The sequence below is a fragment of the Corvus hawaiiensis genome, chromosome 25, assembly GCF_020740725.1.
Source record: "Corvus hawaiiensis isolate bCorHaw1 chromosome 25, bCorHaw1.pri.cur, whole genome shotgun sequence".
Taxonomy (NCBI): domain Eukaryota; kingdom Metazoa; phylum Chordata; class Aves; order Passeriformes; family Corvidae; genus Corvus; species Corvus hawaiiensis.
In genome coordinates this window covers 719,290-731,373 of record NC_063237.1, presented here as the reverse complement: position 1 = coordinate 731,373, position 12,084 = coordinate 719,290, and the positions used below count along the sequence as shown (strand labels likewise).

The 12,084-nt window shown below is 45.5% G+C and overlaps 1 protein-coding gene across 1 annotated transcript in view; it reads right to left on the bottom strand.

The window, feature by feature from the left end:
* ARHGAP32 (Rho GTPase activating protein 32) overlaps nt 1-10,359 on the bottom strand; it is a 239,498-nt gene extending 229,139 nt beyond the window's left edge. The window contains exon 1 of the mRNA XM_048328557.1: nt 10,176-10,359. The gene's annotated coding sequence lies outside the window, so the exon portion shown is untranslated. The remainder of the gene's footprint in view (nt 1-10,175) is intronic.
* Nucleotides 10,360-12,084: the final 1,725 nt, after the last annotated feature.

Genomic DNA, 12,084 nt, shown 5'->3' with positions numbered 1-12,084 from the left:
TCCTTACTTTGAACACAAATACTTAGGAAGATTAGGGAAGGCAGACTGAGAGACATTTTCTATGTATTTATGCTGTGTTCTACAGACTCTAAAGCCTTACTACTTTTATTTTCCACCTTGTCACACCGAAGTTGCGACCCAGGCTTTCTGAAGTGCAGTTTTCCACACCTGCTCCCACACAACAGCACACACACAGACCTTCGGCACTTTCTGCCTACAGAAATACTCAACAGGGAAATTCCAACATGCATATGCATAAGTTAACACTCAGTTGGAAATCCAAAATAATTTAGAACTGCAGTTCTTTATGTATTCAAATTTTTCTGAAGTTTTAACACATAAATGAGAAAAGCAATACAGCCTCCAGAAGCAGCCAAAGCTCCCAGTGCCAGGAATCTCTGAGCAACTGTCCCAGCTGGCCCTGACAATGTGGCCCAGAGCAAACCCTCCAACATCTCCATGCTAAAGAGCTCCTTGTCCAAAAGGGTAAGGAGTATTTTTAAGTCTCTCACAGGACTATTATGAAGATTAATTAAGGTCTGAGCAGTGCTTTGAAGATCAAAACTGCTATGCTGTTATTTATTATTAAAGAACAACAAAGCACATTCTTGTTGCCTATAATTCAACTTCACAGAGAAAACAGTGGACGAGCACATGTTCAAGTGCATAAATTAATTCTCCCTGCCCCAACAAGCTGTGATTTGCATAACTGCATTTTTAGCCATCAAAACCCCATCAGAAAGTCTATACTCATCCCTTTGAAATATTTTAAAGGCCTGAAAGAATATAACCGATAGAGTTTCTCTTCCGATTCTTTTCCATGATAAGCTTTTCCTATCAGATATTTCTGCATCATTTCAGTAATGCCTTTTATCCTATCAGAAGCCCTTGGATTATTCACAGGATAACATTAAACATATACTAAAGTGCTTTGCTGAATCAGTTCAACACCTATTCTGGATGTTTGCATTCAAAAAGAGGAGCGAGAACAACAGTACGGCACAGTGGGTAATTTTTTTTTTTTTTTTTGGAGGGGGAAGAAATCACAAGTATTTTGGAGTTCTGCTTTCTTCACAGGTTTTCCCATCAGAAAATGACCAATCTCCTATATAGATTAGTATTTCACAATCAAAGTATTTCACAAAAATATCCACTGCTGAAAAATACAAAGAAATATCATAATTTCACAGTGTATGATGTACACTTACACTTCCTGGAAACGCATGCACAGATACAATTTGAAAACATTTACTAGAAATGCTCCTGTAGTTCAATTATAGTTGTATTCTTAAAACATGGAATCACATGTATTTTGGCAGCATGTCTACACAAAAAGCCACAAATGGTTAGTATTAACAAAAATTTAAAAAACAGAATTAAAAGTTGTGAATAATTACTCTCAAGCCTTGCCACCACAGGCCTGTCTTCCTGATCTTATTCACACAGTTGCAGCAGATTGAGTTCTCCACCATCCCAGCACCAGGCTGCAGCAGTGCAAATATTTAAAGCAAACAAGGATAGGAGCTGTTGGACCTCGAGGGTGGCGAGCAGTGAAAACTTGTGTGACTGGGCAGCTCCTGCCACTTTTCCACTGCACAGACACTGCTGAGAAAGGGTCCAGTGCCTGCCGGATGCAGAGCACCTCCCCAGTGTGTCAGCCCCCACCACCTACCACAGGAAATACTTATATTTTATTGGATTACTTTTTGGCTCTCCTCCCATTACCTTAGTCTGCACTCCAAGTCTGCAGCACATTCTTATTAACAACACAGATACCAGATTGTGAACTTCTGTACTTTTTCAACTGCTGTCAGGAGCAAGTTGAGTTACATTTAGCAGCCATATGGCATCCCTCCTCCACACGTTTGCTAGAGATAAGAACTGACAAATTAAGTTTTCTAAAACACCGATCTATATGTTTTCATTTCCAGTTTTAATCATAGATGTTAACTGTGGTTTAATTGTTAACCCTGGCATTTGCCAAACAGGAAATGCAAAGGGTACCTATAGCAAAGGATGCAATCACAGAACTAAGTTTTCTTGCAATCTAGGTGAAACTGTTAAGAAAGCCCCTAAGCTGTACTCCAGACAGCTACATTCTTCTTAAATTAACACAGGATGGCTACGTAACTAAATAGCCACGGGTGTATTGGCTTCCTTCTGCAACTGGCAATTGTTCTGTGTATGGATGATTGAATGTAGGTTACTTGAGCAGCTCAAGCTGCTGCACATCTTAACAGGGGAGAAAGTCAAGAGCACAGTGACAACTCATATCCCATAAAGAACTTCAAAGACACGGGCAACCACCACAGTTTTCCCCTGCTCCTGGGAGCCAGGTTGGCAGAGCTGAACTTCCCTACAGCCCAGCCTAATTTCACAGAAACTGCAGCCAAAGGTTAGAAAGAGACCAACAGTTTTAAGAAGCAAGACAAGACATATGAGAGCTACTGTCATTAGGACAGCTGAAAAGGCAGGCTGAACATACAACAAGGATCTACACCAGCCTTACCCTGAGTGCCACCCCATGTGTGCATCCCTCAGGGAAAAGTAAAAAGGGGGGAAGGACTGGAAGCCCCTAATAATGTGAGAGAAATGGATTTTTTTCCTCTTTAGCATCAAGAACAATCACCGCTTAAAATACTTATCTGTCAGCTAAATCAACCCCGATGGCTAACTCTTCTTTCTGGTATCTGGAGCTTTCACAATTCCTTCTGTGCTTTTCTGGGGACCAGAGATGCAAGGAACACCCCGAGAAAAGCTCTCACTCAGGTGGCTGCAGCCACGAACATCCCCTACCTGCAAACTGGTGTGGAGCATCCTCTCCAAGGGTGGCTACACCAAGACAACCAGATTCCAGGCCTCATTCCATGCCTCCACTTGTTTTGTACCTAATTCAATTCCTAAGGGGTAAACCCAGCTTGTCCCTTCTGTCCAAAGAGCTGCAGAGCAGCACAGAGTGTTTCTCCAGCAGGAGAAAGAGGGGCAGACATGCACATTACACGCGTGCCTGAGCACACTTACGAGCTGCATGTCCAGGCTGAGAAATATAAATGAACAACCGTGTTTTTTCCAGCTGGTGTGTTATGTTCACTACTCAAGGAAAAATAATTAACCCTCAATACTGTGGTTTCTTTCCCTGTGCACGAAGCAATTTGGAGAATCTGTTCATCCAGTGCAGCCCATCCTCTGCTTAAGCCTTGTAAAATGCATGAAGGTGAATGATAAGGCACAAATCGCTGCCTGCAGCAGAACCTTCACGCTGGACAACCCACTGGAGACCCAACGTGCCAGTCAACACATTTTGCAAAGAAGTAACAATTTCTTCGGAACACTGAGAATTCCCTCCCGTCTTGAGCAGACAGCTACCAGTGAATGAAAAATAATTGTGAAGTCAGAACAACACCAGGAAGCAGGAGAAACAAATTGCTTCACATGCCAGAATCCCTAGCACAGAACATTTGAGAGAGAACAAAATGTTTAAGGATGCAATCAATCATTAAGTTTTCTCCTGAAAGAGAGCATACACACTCATTTGTTCAAAGCTTGCCTTGGTGAAAAAAAAGTAAGAATAACCATCCCTGCATGCTTGATTATCAAATCAGAGCTTGGTGGGAAGAACAAGTCAGGGAGACTTCCAATTAACCAACTTCTTGTTTTTTTGCTTTAAATGCGGTCATTGAACACTGCTGGAGAAAGATGTCGGGGAAAAGCAGATCCCTGGTCTTCTGGCAGTTTTTCCCATTCCTGAACAATTCCTCCTTCAGATGCACAGCCACAAAGGTTCAAAGGTCTCCGCAGCCTTTGTTCTCAGTTCCAGAGTAGTTACAAACAAACTTTTGTTCCTGTTTCTCCAATGAAATAAGCTGCAGCAGTTACCAATGACTGAACTTTACATCTGAAGCTTGCCTTGTGCATCGTGCAACAGGAGGACTATGGAATGTCATTTACACTTCCAAAAATAAATTATCAGAACTTTTGCTGAAATAAAAACCAACTACTCCTTACTGATTCAACCTCCAGGGAACATATTACACCTCTGCATATTCCTAGAAGAGAGGAAGAAGAGACACATTTTGGTTTACAGATTGTGCCAAAGAATTCTTTTTGGTTTATCTGAATATTTATAGCTATTGCTCATTCATTTGTGAATTTTACAAAAAACCTACATTTTATATTTTAGTGCAAAAGTGGTACCATCATCAATACCTAAAAATACACACACATATATATATAAGCATTAGAAATAAATCATGATACCCAAACAGCAATTTTCATTTCTATCCCAGACAGTGTAAGGGATAAGATGATAATCATCAGGGCAAGTTATGGAAAGCAGTTACTGAAATGTATTCATGGTCCATGAAAAGTTGATATGGAAATTGTTGATAAAATTTGTAAAGATTCCATCAGATTGTATCAGCTGCTATGTAAATTTGGGGCGAAGAGCAAGCAAGGTGCACTATCGAGCAAGCTAACAGTCTTTCTGAAGTCAAAATAAATTTTAAAAACTACTGAAATCACCCTGTTAAAAGACTGATTGCTTCCAGCAGGTGGGAGCTGACTCTCTAGAGATGCTTCTGGTAAAACACAAACACAAAAGGCCTGGCACAAGACTGGTATTATGAAATCTAATGAAGACATGCGTGAACCATAACAAGGAGGAAAAGGGTAAATATCAGCACTCAAGGGCTCTTGCAACAATTAAAATTGTGCACAAACAGGGTTGTCCAGCTATATTCTTCATAATAGCCATGCTTATGCCTTAGTGAAGTCTGTAAGAATATGGCCAAATTATAATATTTAGATTTGGAAAAGTTCTTGGTTTTACACTGGCACCAAAAAACCAAACTGTTTTCAAAACACTGTATCTTCTCTTTTTCCCTAGAGAACTCACAGGCACTTTGAGCATTCTGAGTACTGAGGCCAAAAAGTTCAACTCCCAAATGCCAGGAAACACTGTTAATGAAATTAAAGAAAAAAAAAGCAACAACTTAACTTTAACATTTTAATAGAAATGCTTTTAGTCAGTAATGAATAAACAAAATACACAAAGAATTAAATATGTCTTTCTGTAAGAAGCAAGAATTTTCAAACCACACATAACAACCTAACACCTTGCCATCAAAGCTGTTTTGGGAAAACTGATTTTCTCAGTCTGCCAGTAAGCGATGACAAAGCTTTTAGAAAACCACCTTTCATCCACGTATCTTAAAAACAACTCACCCACTGGAAGAGCTGCCACCAGAAGACCTAAGGCCGCAACTGTGGCTGACCAAGTGTCCCTGCATCCAACAAAAAACCTCAAGGATATTTAAGCATTTAATTTTAACCTGAAATCCATAGGAAGCCAGGCTCCAAAGTGCTTGCAGTCCTGATTTAATGAATTAATGGTGGAAATTGGAGAACTCCAGTTCCTCTGATTCTTAATGAGTTATAATGGATACACTAAAAATCAATGCTTTCTCTCCACAAACATCAGTACTGAGATGTGGTCAGGCAAAAGCCGTGGGCACACCAGGGATGGGATGGAGGGGCAGCAACTGCAGCTGTTGAGAGTGAATGATTCCTTGATCAGTAACTCATGCACAACTATTGCTTCAACCACTGACCTCATAACATGTCAGGACACACTCAAAATGTTGCAACACAGCTACAGAAACAAGATTGAAAGAAAATAAGGGTGCCTATAACAACGATTTTATAAAGTGGAGATGTATTTTATCTTCTAAACTACAGGTTAAAAGCTGCTGAGCCATATTCTTATAGAATATTAAGAGATGGCACTATGAACTCCAGACCTACACATCTGTAACTAAGCACAGAGCAAGAACATCCAGTGAATGATAACTTCAGTGTCAATCATCACCTGACAATACTAAATACATTCAAATTGTGAGCATGATTAGAGTTAACACTGGGTTTAGTCATAAAGCAAGACAATAGCATGAGGAAGCACATACGTGGCACATTTACCAACCTGATTACAGTAAACCTGGTAGCATTGGTTTATCAGCTTAACCAATCAGCCGGTAATTAACTGTGCGTTTAACAACTAGGTAGTAAAGTTTCTTCCCAGGGAAAATCAGATTGGAAAAGTCAACATCAGCTTAAACACGATTAACTTCCTGTCCCACTGCCGGCAAAGCAAATCCAATTTACTAAATAGTTTAAAGGGCGGTTTTTAATTATTTCGCACACTTCCAAAGAATCCAACACTACACACAGATATGGATAAGCAGATCTACTGCAGGGAGCGCAGACCCCAGAACCACAAAACACCACTGAAATAAACACTTCTTAACGTGCTTAACAGCCCCAGCACTTTGTACTGCAGACACCCCATGTATTATTGGGGATATTATACAGGAAAGAGACTGCAAACAGCTGCAGTGTCCTGTTCCGTGCCACAAAATCCTAACTTGGAGCATCTCCCTCAGATTTCTCCATTGCTTCATATTTCTAAAACAATCTTAGAAAACAAATATACAATCAGTAAATCTTGTGAGTGAGATTTACATCTTTTACCTGGTTTCTAGTGGCACACACACCTCCCCAGGAACATGCACAGACTACTCAATAATCTATATATCTAAAACTTTTTACACAGCAGGAATTGAGGGCTCGCAGACAGTGTGGGAGAAACACAGCAAGGCGCACACAGAAACAGAACAAGTATTCAAATGAGCAGCTCACAGTCTTGCTGCCTTCCTACACTTCTTACCCGACATAATAATTAGAAATTGAAAACTGAAGTTTTCCAACTTTAATTGTTCAGCAGCAAAGATAACAATAAGTTTTCAGCTACAACACGGATTTACAAAAATAAAACCTAAGCAAAACAAACAAAACTCCACAAAATTATTACTGAAAAGAAACGGTTTCAGCCACACCGGGTGAGATTTGCTCAATGACTCCTGACCTGCAGCATCACATCCTCGGGGTATGCGATTCTCCAAATTCTGGTTGGCTGGAAAACCTACTCTGCATAACAATAAGTACAAAAAATGGCTTCTCTTTAGTGTCCTCGGTGTGCATACCCCCTCCTCTCCAACAGTGCTCAGCCAGCCTGCTCAAAGGATTAGCATAAGAATAGAAATCACTGAGAAAATCCACAAGCTCCGACGGCCCAGACTTGCTGACCTGCTTCACCCCAGATACCAAAATGACTTATTTTTCCAAGGAAAGCAGTTACGGACTCTAAAAGTTGATAAACACTGCAATTTGTTTCTCTTTTACTGCAGTACCAGATATCCCAAGAGCAGCTACCAGAGCCGAACAGAGACGCAGAACAACCTCCACTGTTGGAAACACAGACTCCCAACGTGCTCAAGTTCAAATTACTGCACAAGTCTGGTGGCGAAGAATGGCTCTGTCGGTATCCTTCTCAGCTCGGACCTACCGGGTTCATCATCAGACCCACGGGAGCAGCAAGCTCATCAGCCTTGCCGGTACACAGTGCTGCTGCTGCTGCACACAGGGAGGCTGAAACCAGATCCAGGGGCTGCAGGTGAGGAGCACACCTGCGAGAGGACCTGGCCCTGTGGACACCACACCTGGCAGAGGCCACCCGTGCTCACAGTCCCACGGCACCCATTCGGTTCTGCAGCCAAAATGTACAAATTTACCCACGTCTTCTTCTATCTTCTTCCCTTTCTGTCCTTACCCTGGCACCAGCCAGCAGCTGTGAGACAATAGCTCTTGCTTTGGTCACAGCCACTGGAATCAGAACTACTGCAAAGAATATTTTGAGGAAGTGCAAATGAAAATAATCCCCCAGTTCATGAAAAAGCCAACATCTTCCTCTTACTGGTGGAGAGCAGTTCACAAAGGCCAATTCTTCTCTCCTACACAAACTACTCTAGCCATAATAAAAGTATGAAAAACATCATTTATTTTTGGAAATATGGATATTGGGCTCCTGCAAAACACACTGAGCTTTTGTATAAACATATTACGGTATTTGACGTGTTCATTTTGAAATGGGAGAAGTTGACTGGAATCATCCCCATAATGTGGTCTGACACTTCATGCAAAACAATGCACACAAACAGCAAAATGACATTTCCTTTTCAGAACTTCACAAAAGAATCAGAAGCCATGGGGAAAATGGCCAAAGTAGCACTATTCCCCTTTTTTGTTGGATTTCCTCCACTCCCTCTGGGATCTTCTCCCCAGCCAGCAAATCACCACTGCAATCATCCCCCTTAAATTCAACATGATCATCATCATTTCCCTCACTTTGCATTATAGAAAAGAGATTATTAAGGTCTGTGATCCTCATATTTCACATCCCACCAGCAGCAAGTGGTACAAAACCACTGCAACATCCAGCTACAAACTGGACATAAAACCCAAATACTAAAACAATTCCCTGGTGATATGTCTGCTGACTTGCCTCAGATGTATTTGTCGAGTTTTTGAAGAAACAAAGAGTGCTTTAAAAAAAACAAACCTCAGGTTAAGAGCACAAGCTGAAAGACTGGCCAATTATTTGCTTCTGACAATGGACTAATATTTCTTCTGTACATTATACAGAGCATTAATACCATAGTAACACTTTCAGTTCCGTTTCCCTAAGTGATAGGTTTTGCATTTTGCCAGACTGACCCCACTTTCCCCCACTTTATTATCTCTATCACCATATGCTCTCAAATGACTAAAATTTTGATTCTTGCAGCTGGCTCCAATGCGTTCAAACACTACAGACCCATCAGCTCCACATGCACACACCCTGGTAAGGCTCTGATAAGTTTCATGAAAACAAACCAGTCCAAGCACAAGAACTATATACTGCTCTTTTATCATGAAGAATATGTAATATTTTACTTATCAGTCAAAATAAGTTGCTCACTCAAGGCTAACCTGATTTTATAACAAGAAGACCTCTGTGCAGTGGGAAAGAAACTGCATGGTTCTCAATAAGCACATACTGGATATTTGTCCCTATTCTGCAGAAACTCCAACCTCAAACACTTGAAATAGGTTTGAAATAGGTTTTAAGAGTCTTGGAAACCAATTCATTCGGTTCATTTCAAAGAAGAGTGTCTGGTAAACCTTTGGATTACACACTTATAGCTGTTTCTTGAAATTAAATGGCACATTTTAAGCTTCTAACTTGTTGCCCTTCCACCTATTCCTCTCGATTGCATTCTTCCCAGTGCCAGGACCAACACAACAAACTGGGCGCCCAACACCCCTGGAGGCTGTCCGAGCCTCTGTCCAAAGTGCTGTTTTCTGCACCATCTCATGTGGAAAGGACAGAGAAGGAACAAAAATTGGCTCGTTCCCATCACCTTCGTACAATCCGGCAGCCCTTGGTCAGGCCGGGAGCAGCCATTTGCCATAGGAGATTCCCAAGGGAGAATAAGATGCGACGGACGGTTTGCAGAAGGAAAACGGCACCTTAGGTGGGTACACACGTGCGAGTTTCAAAGGTTCATTTACCTTTTTCCCAAGCTGCCACGGCTCACTCAGAGTCCAGAAGTGTTATGGATCCTTCCCTACCAACCTCACTCCGGCATCCACCGCTCACCTCCCTCTGCAACTGGGCGGGAAGCTCACCGAGGTAATTCGGATAAAGCACCTCCGTGAGCACATGGAGCACCTGTTGGGCGCTCCTCCGTGTCACACCGTCCCTGAACAGGGCTGTCCCTGAACAGGGCTGTCCCTGGACAGGGCTGTCCCTGGACAGGGCTGTCCCCAGACACGAACCCTGCGTGCCCCCAGCAGCCCCACAAAGGGCAGCAGGACAATGGAGCCGGTACAAAGCCGCGTCCCCACGCCGAGCCCCACGCGGGGACGGCCCGCACGGGCTGCAGTGCCCATTATCCCTCCTCGCCACTGATTGTTCCCCGGCCACACGCCATTTCATCCACCCGGGAGAGCCCGGCGGCACGCGTGGAGCTCCAGGGGCGGGAAAGGAGGAGGGAGCGGGGGGAGCCCCGGGACGAACAAAACCCGGCCACGACAGCCCCACGAGTGCTTTATTCGGGGTTTTTTGCTTTTTCTCTCCCGCCCATGGCGGCAGCGGCCGCGGCGCGCGCCCCATCACCCACCCCCAGCGCCGCCCTCACAACCTGCAGGGCGCCGTCGCGACACTATCGCGATACTATCGCGACCGTCGGTGCCATGCCGACCTGTCCCCTCAAGCCCTCCCCTCTGCTGGCCGCGCTCACCTCGCTCCGCCGCCGCGGGGCCGCGCCCCGACCGCCGCTCAGCAGCCCCGTCCCGCCGCCCGCAGCGCCATGGCCGCGGCTGCCGCAGGTGAGGAGGAGCCGCCGGGAAGGGGCCGCGAGGGCCCGGCCAGGGGGATCCGCGTCCGGCACACGCCCCCCGCTCCCGCTCGGGCTCAGGGACAGGCGGCGGAGCCCATGCGCGGTGCTGCTGCCGCCGGCTCCGCCCCGACGCCGGGAAGGGCGGGCGGGAGGCGGTGGCCCAGGGAGGGAGGGATGGAGAGGTGGATAAAAGGGAGGGAGGAAGAGGTGGATGAAAGGAGGAATAGATGGGTGGTCGGTCGGCCGTGAGGAGGAGGGAACTCAGGGTGCCGGCTCGAGCTGGCAGGGAAGCTTATCCCTTTCTACAACTCCCTGGCAGGAGGCTGTAGCCTGCTGAGGGTCGGGCTCTGCCCCCAGGGAACAGTGACAGGATGAGAGGACATACGTTTAACCTGCACTAGAGAAGGCCTAGGTTCGGCATCAGGAGGAATTTCTTCACAGAAAGGGTGATTAGATGTTGGAAGGAGCTGCCCAGGGAGGTGGTGGAGTCCCCAACCCTGGAGGTGTCCAGGGAATGACTGGAAGTGGCACTCATCTGGGCTGGACAAGGGGGGGGGGGGATCGGTCACAGGGTGGACTCCAAGGTCTTCTCCAACCGAAATAACTCTGGGATTCCGGGACCAAAGCCACCACGCTTGGCTGCAGGTGACGAGGAAGACGTGGGTCTGGGCACAGGGAAATGTTTCCCCTCAGTGTGGGAAAGCACTGCCAGGTGTGCCTGGTTTGGGGCCAGAATGGAGGGGGAAGGAGGGTGTGAGGGCTGAGCTGGTGGTGTGGGGAGGTAGTGGGGTTATTTCACAGAATCCCAGGATGGGCCAGGCTGGAGGGGACCACAGAGGGTCACCAGGTCGCAGCTCCCCGCTCCAGTAGGGCCATCCCAGAGCACAGGGCACAGGATTGTGTCCAGAGGGTTCTGGGATATCTCCAGTGAGGGACACTCCACACCCTCTCTGGACAATCGGTTCAGTGCTTGGTCACTGCACAGGAAAGTTGTTCTTCCTCACGTTCATCTGGGACTTCCCGTGCATCAGTTCCTGTCTGTTCCTCTTGTCCTATTGTTGGGTACCACGGAGCAGAGCCTGGTCCCTCTTCTTAGACCCCCTCTTTATATATTTATACACATTGATGAGGTGCATTTGAGGGGTGTGAGAGGTGCTGGGGCTGGTCCAGAGGCAGCAGAAGGGATGGAGCTGGGAGGGCCTGCAGTGGCTCTGTGTGTGCTGTAGTGAGGCCAGGGCTGCTCCGATCACAGGATGGTGGGGTTGGAAGGGACCTCTGGAGATCAGCTGGTCCAACCCCCCACCAAGACTGGGTCGCCTAGAGCAGGTGACACAGGAACGTATCCAGGATGGGTTTTGAACTTCTGAATATGAAAAAACTCACCAAAGATGTCCTGAAGTTTGTTTGGGTGTTTTTTACTGTGTCTAAGGCACACACCCCCCCTCCGAGGGGGGTCCCAGCCAGGAGGGATGTACCAGGTACCTGCCTGCACCACAGCCCTCCCACCTCACCGTGGTAGTGCAAGACCAAGAAAGGTGTTTTATTGCAGTCACAGACCTGTTTTTCTGTGGGCAGGTCACTTGCACACCCTGTTCGCAATGCAAAACCTTCCCCTCTAGTTGAGCTTCGAATTTATTAAACCTGTATGAGACAGTGTTGCTTTATCAGTAAGAGTTAATTCACGCTTTTAAGTGAGGTTTAAGTGTTAACCACAAACTCCTTCCTCCAGATAAATTGTGACTGCAAGGACCTGCTGTGCTTTAGTAGAGGATCTTTTGGATAGAGCCATTACCCGCGTGTTGCATTTCGA